Raw genomic sequence first — 6,000 nt, 5'->3', positions numbered from 1 at the left:
GGCTGGCAAGAAACTGCAGGTGAGGGAGGGGGTGAGAGGGAGCATTTCCTGTGGAGGGTAAGGGATTAACTGAAGTGCCCAGGGTGACGGATTAGAGTGCCTCACAGTCATCACCTGAGTAAGTTTTTCCTCTCTGACCACAAATTGAACACAGATCTTCCCACTTTCACAGGCACAGGCTGAGTCAGCATTGACGTCATCTCTTCACACCCCGGCGCCTGAGCACGGGGTCGGGGCTGGGAGAACTCAGGAACACACCAACTCACCTGGGGGTTTAATCCCAAGAGGGGCAGTGCATGGGGACCAGACGTCCAGAAAAGCCCCAAGCTGCCCCGCAGCAGCAGGATGAGACTCCAGCAGACTGGCGACCCTGCTGGGCTTGGGCCCCAGGCGAGAGAGGAACAGCGCTGAGCGAGTGTGAGCGTTACCTGAACAGAGCGGAGTCCAGGGCAGCCTCTAACGCCAGAGCAAATACGAAATCGGACGCAGGTAGACTAGGCCGATGGGGCAGGAGGGCCTCCCACAGCTCTGAGGTCACTGGATTTAAAGGACTCACCCTGGAACACAAAAGGCCAGCTTTACACAAAGGGGACTGTTTTCTGGTGCCACCAAAAACGAACCTGAGGCTTTAGATATTCGACCCACCGTGCCAAAATTAACTCAGGAGGCATGAATGAAGGAAAACAGAATTTGTCAAATATTAGTTGTGCCAGATGGTATACTAAGTATATTACAGATAAAATCTCTTTTAATCCTGATAAACCTGTTAGGCCAGTGTCAGACACTCCAGCTGTTGAGGAATCTTGGGTTCAGAGAGGCTTAGTAATTTCCCCAAGGCAACAGAGCTAGTAAGCAGTGCCACAGAGCTCCAAACCTGAAGTGGAATGGGGTGAGCCCACTGATAGAAGGTGTAAGAGACTCCAGTTGTGGAAACTGAGGCAAGAAGCATCTGATACTGTGACTGTACATTAGTCCCCAGCCTCACAAGCCTCTAGGTTCCTCTTCTCCTGTCTCCTCATGGAAACAAAGGTCAGACCCAGACAAGACGTGAGCAAATGGTCATCTGGGCAGAAGACAAAGATCCATATGGACCTTTATATTCAGGATCATTAAAATGGCACGTGTAGGTCTTGAAGAGCTCAATACTCCTGGTGTGTGATACAGATAGAGATAGCTATAGGTATAGATCTAGATCTAGATATAGACATAGATATGGATGATATAGATGATTAGATATAGATGATATAGATATATAGATCTAGATATAGAGGTAGATATAGATAGAGATGATAGAGAGAGATAGATATAGATGATATAGATATAAATGATGATATAGATGATGATATAGATATATAGATGATATGGATATAGGTGATATAGATAGATATGACATAGATGATATAGATATAGATATATAGATTATATGGATATAGGTGATATAGATATAGATATAGATATATAGATGATATAGATATGATATAGATGATATAGATATAGATATAGATGATATAGATATATGATAGTCCATCCTATTGAATGAGCTTGTCAGATTTTAATGGTTACCAACTAGATGCTTTACAATTAACATATTGTAATGAGGGTTAACTTAATGATGAACTGCACTATACTAAGTCACAATCACGAGTTTAAAACACTTATCTCACCCATCCGATGTGGCTCAGCAGTTGAGCATTGACCTATGATCCAGGAGAACGAGGTTCGATTCCCGATCAGGGCACATGCCTGGGTTGTGGGCTTGATCCCCAGTGGAGGTCCTGCAGGAAGCAGCCAATCAATGACTCTCTCATCATTGATGTTTCTATCTCTCTCTTTCCCTCTCCCTTCCTCTCTCTAAAATCAATAAAGATATATTTTAAAAAATAAAAAATTTTTAAAACACTTATTTCTTGACACACAGAAGCCTGAGAAAATGTGAAAATGTTTGGCAACTATTGAGCAAGTTATCAATGGACATGTATTTCTATCCATGGATCATTAAGGAAAAAATAGCTAAATTGGCATAATATTGAAATAAAATCCTATAAGCAATAAACAATTATTAAGAACTCAATAAGATTTTTCTCTGACTTCCAACAGTTCAGCCCCCCCTTCTACGCTCTCAGGTGCTAAAGGAGCTCATTCAATCTGGCTTTGCCCAGGTTGTGACATTTGGGAAAGCCAGCCAACTGGAAAAGCAGGGGTTAGTCAGCCAGCCAGAGCCCTGCCCCAGCCACCACCCACCCAGGCCCTCAGCTTCAGCATCTAAGTTGCTGCAGCACAGCGCCCCTCCTTCTTAGTTTCCCAGCTCAGCTTTAGCGTTAATGTCCACCCGGGGGTTTAAGCCATAGGCCTGTTTGTTATCCTTGATGCCTTCTCACCCCCTGAATTCCTTCAGTGGACCCTCTGTGGTTCCCATTGACTCCCCCCAACCGCCAGTCCATCACCTGGCTTGGCTACCACCACCTTTCACCTGAGTCACTGCAGCTTGGTCCTTCTGCCTCATTCCAAGCTATTTTCCACACAGCAGCCAACATCATCTTCTAAAGTGCTAATCTGATTGTAACTTGATTTTCTTCCAAGTTGCATAGCTTTCCAAGTTCACACTTTTCTTTCATAGCCAAATAAGATAAGTAGAACATAACTGCAGGAAGTCTTATTTCTGAGGCTCGCGTATCCTGAGGGCCCATTGTGGTGCATGCCTTCTCTCTCTTACTCAGTTCCCCAAACCCTCCCTCTTTCCCCAAGGTCTCTGATATTCCATTGTAAAGGTTCTCAAAGCCCATAGTGCTTAGAAAGGCTTTGGGGTTGCATATGGGAGAGGAATTAGAGCACCTCCCAATAACAACTTAAATCAGGTAACAATTTAAGGGTAGAACTATGTCCCCCAAAAGGTATATTGATATCCTAATTTCTGGTACTTGTGAATGTGACCATATTGGGACATAGGGTCTTTGCAGAAGTAAACAAGTTAAGATGAGGTCCTCGGGGTGGTGTCTAATATGACTGAGGTCCTCATAAGAGGAGGGAAATTTGGGCACAGAGAAGAATGCCATGTGAAGAGAAGACAGACACAGAAGGCAGCGGCCATGGGAAGGCAGAGGCAAAGACTGAAGTTTTGCTGCCACAAGCCAAGGAACGCCTGGGCTACCAGAGCTGGAGGAAGCAAGGAAGGGTCCTCCACCAAAAGCAGACTTCAGACGTCTGGCTTCCAGAATGTGAGACAATGCACATCTGGTCTGGTTCTTTTTCAGGCACCCAGTTTGTGATACTGTTACAGCAGCCACAGGGAGCTGATACACATCTTAACCACTCCGCCACCGTAAGGAATCCACACGCCTCTCCCTCGGGACCGGGCCCCTCTCCGTGTCCCTGGAGGTATCCTCAGAACCAACTTTGCCTCCTTGACTCCCAGTCTAGGTTTCCGTCTTCTTAAATGCCTCTCTAGAGCCCATCTCAAAAAATTAAAATCCTTTATTTTTTCCTCTGTCCAAGGAAGTCACCTTTTACATTATTTTTCAGTAACTTTTAAACTCCCTTGTTTCATGTTCTCTCACCCAGATTTAGCCCAAAGCTTTCTCTTTTCAAAGCCCAAAGTCTTAATTGTTTCTTAACCATAAGAAAAGCTCTTTAAGGAGGTTTCCGCCCTCTCTAAAAGCTAGAATTTAAAATATTACCTTTTTTTCTCACGTAAAACTGTGCTGTCACTCATGTGTTTAGCATTATCCTTTCCCCTCAGGACGTCATCTAAGCCCCTGGTTCTTCACTCAGTAGACACTTAAGAACTATTAAGCTGCCTTGGAGATCCTGTGCTGGGGATAAGCAGCCATGGTCCCCGCTCTCATGGGGACGGCCCAGGGGTGGAGCAGGGCGACAAGCAAACACAAATACATGGCTAAGTATAAAGTGTGGCAAGGGCAATGAAAGAAGGGGGTTGGATTCTCTGAGCTAAAAGTCCACTTAGATTGGGGATTGTTGCAATTATCTATTATTGTATATCAAGCCACCCCGAAACTTAGTGGCTTAAAACAAAAGGCAGTTTTAATCTTTCTGTTTCATTGGATGATGCGGCTCAGCTAGGTGGTTCTTCTGTCGCATGTGATGCTGGCTGCAGCTGCAGCTGGCTGGGCGCTTGAGCGGCTAAAACGCACCCGGGACAGCCGGCTAATGTGGCCGGCAGTTGAGGCCGCCTGTCTGCTGGGAGCTCAGCTGAGATTGTTGGCTAAAATGATCTCTCCAAGTGTTCTGGGCTACTCATAGGACGCAGCTGGGTTCCAAGGGGGAGCATCGCAAAAGTGAGTGAGTGTCTCAGTGAGAGGAAGCAGAAGTGGCCTTATTCTGGAATGGCCACAGCCCTGTTTCTGTCGTATTCTATTGGTTAAAGCAGTCCCAGTCCCAGCACCAAGTCACTGGGAGAGAGGACTATCCAAGAGTACAAATCCCAGGAGGTGTGGTTCATTGCAGTAACCATCTACCACAGGCAGTTAGAGAAGACCTCACTGAGGAATTCATGCAGGGGGCTGAGGGAGGGAGAGGTTAAGATCTGAAAGAAAAGTGTAAGTTAGCCAGGCAAGGGACTGGAAGAAAGGCATCCACAAAGAGAATGTAGTTCCTCCCAGGAGCTGAAAGAAGACTATTGTGGCTGATGCATGGGGACCAAGGAGAGGAGCGTATAAAATTGGGCCGGACTTCCAAGACAAATAAAGGAGTTAGGATTTATCTGAAACATAATGGCGGCTCCTTAAGTGCTTTTAGATGGAGAAGTGCAATCCAATCTGAGTTTTTAAAAGATTCCCCAAACTATTGTGAGCAGAATAGATTGGAAGGAGCAGGAGGAAATGCGTGGCAGGCCAGGTAAGGCCACTGCAGGAGTCCAGCGAGACAGGACGGTAGCTTGTACCAGGTGGGGGTGTCAGAGGAGACAGAAAGAAGTGAATGGACTTGGGAGACTTTCTAGAAGTTGTCTTGACAGGACTCAGTGACGGATTGGACATGAAGAATGTGACAAAAAGAGATGGCCAAGCATGACTCCAAGTTTCATAGCTTGAGCAGCCCCGAGCAGGTGAGATTAGGGGAGAAGACTTAGTAAAGAGAACCAAGAATCCAGTTTGGGGCATGTTTTCATTTGAGATGCTTATGGATATGTCCAAATAGGAGTGTCAGGTAGTAACTGGATTGAAGAGTCTTGAGCTCAGAAGCAGCTGGGCTGCTGTGAATGTGTCTGCAGTACAATCTCCTGCTTATCCCTCCAGAACCCACCCCCCCGCCATGCACCCCATGCTCATCCACATGAACGCCGTGTTTATTCACATCTAGATCTTGGCCCGTGATTCTCTCCCTCTGCCCCCCACCAGCCTCCATCTGATCACCTGGCTACATTCTCCCAGACTTGTAGGTTTGGCCCTACTCTTACCCTACACTGCCCCAAACCTGGTTAGGTGCTGCCGTCCTGGTTTCCCACAGCACCTTGCCATGGCCCTTGTCACACCTCATTCGGGAGGCATCCTCAGCTCCTCCATAGAATATGAACACCTTGAAGCAGGAATGTGTCTTATTTAGGGCTGTGTCCCTAGCAACAGTAGGCACTTGATAAATATTTGTTGGATGATTCAACTGATCTCCGGCTGCGGCCTCTTCTTGCTCCCATTCATATGTAATATCATATCCCAAATCAGCTTCTCTGAACTCTCCCATCAGACAACTCCCCTTCTCAAGAACTTCCGGAGCCTTCCTGGTGTTTACTGCTTCCAACAGAGGTCTGAGTCCTCTATTATCTCTTCTTTTGTTAAATGTATTGAAAGAGAAAGCTTGCGAGGCCTAGATGTTTTGGGTCAGGATTCTGTGGAGGAACTAAAACAGCTTCTACACAGCAAGGGGGACACTAGGGACTACAAGGGAAGACATAAGGAGCCTCTGATGTGCTAGCACAAATTGGCTCCTTCTAGTTACCTTCTTCGGGAACCATGCACTGGCATCCTTAAGCCACTCTTAGTTCACAGGAAA

This window comes from Miniopterus schreibersii (assembly GCF_964146895.1).
Source record: "Miniopterus schreibersii genome assembly, chromosome: 16".
NCBI classification, from domain to species: Eukaryota; Metazoa; Chordata; class Mammalia; order Chiroptera; family Miniopteridae; genus Miniopterus; species Miniopterus schreibersii.
The sequence above is the reverse complement of the archived record's forward strand: the minus strand, read 5'-3'. Positions refer to the sequence as shown.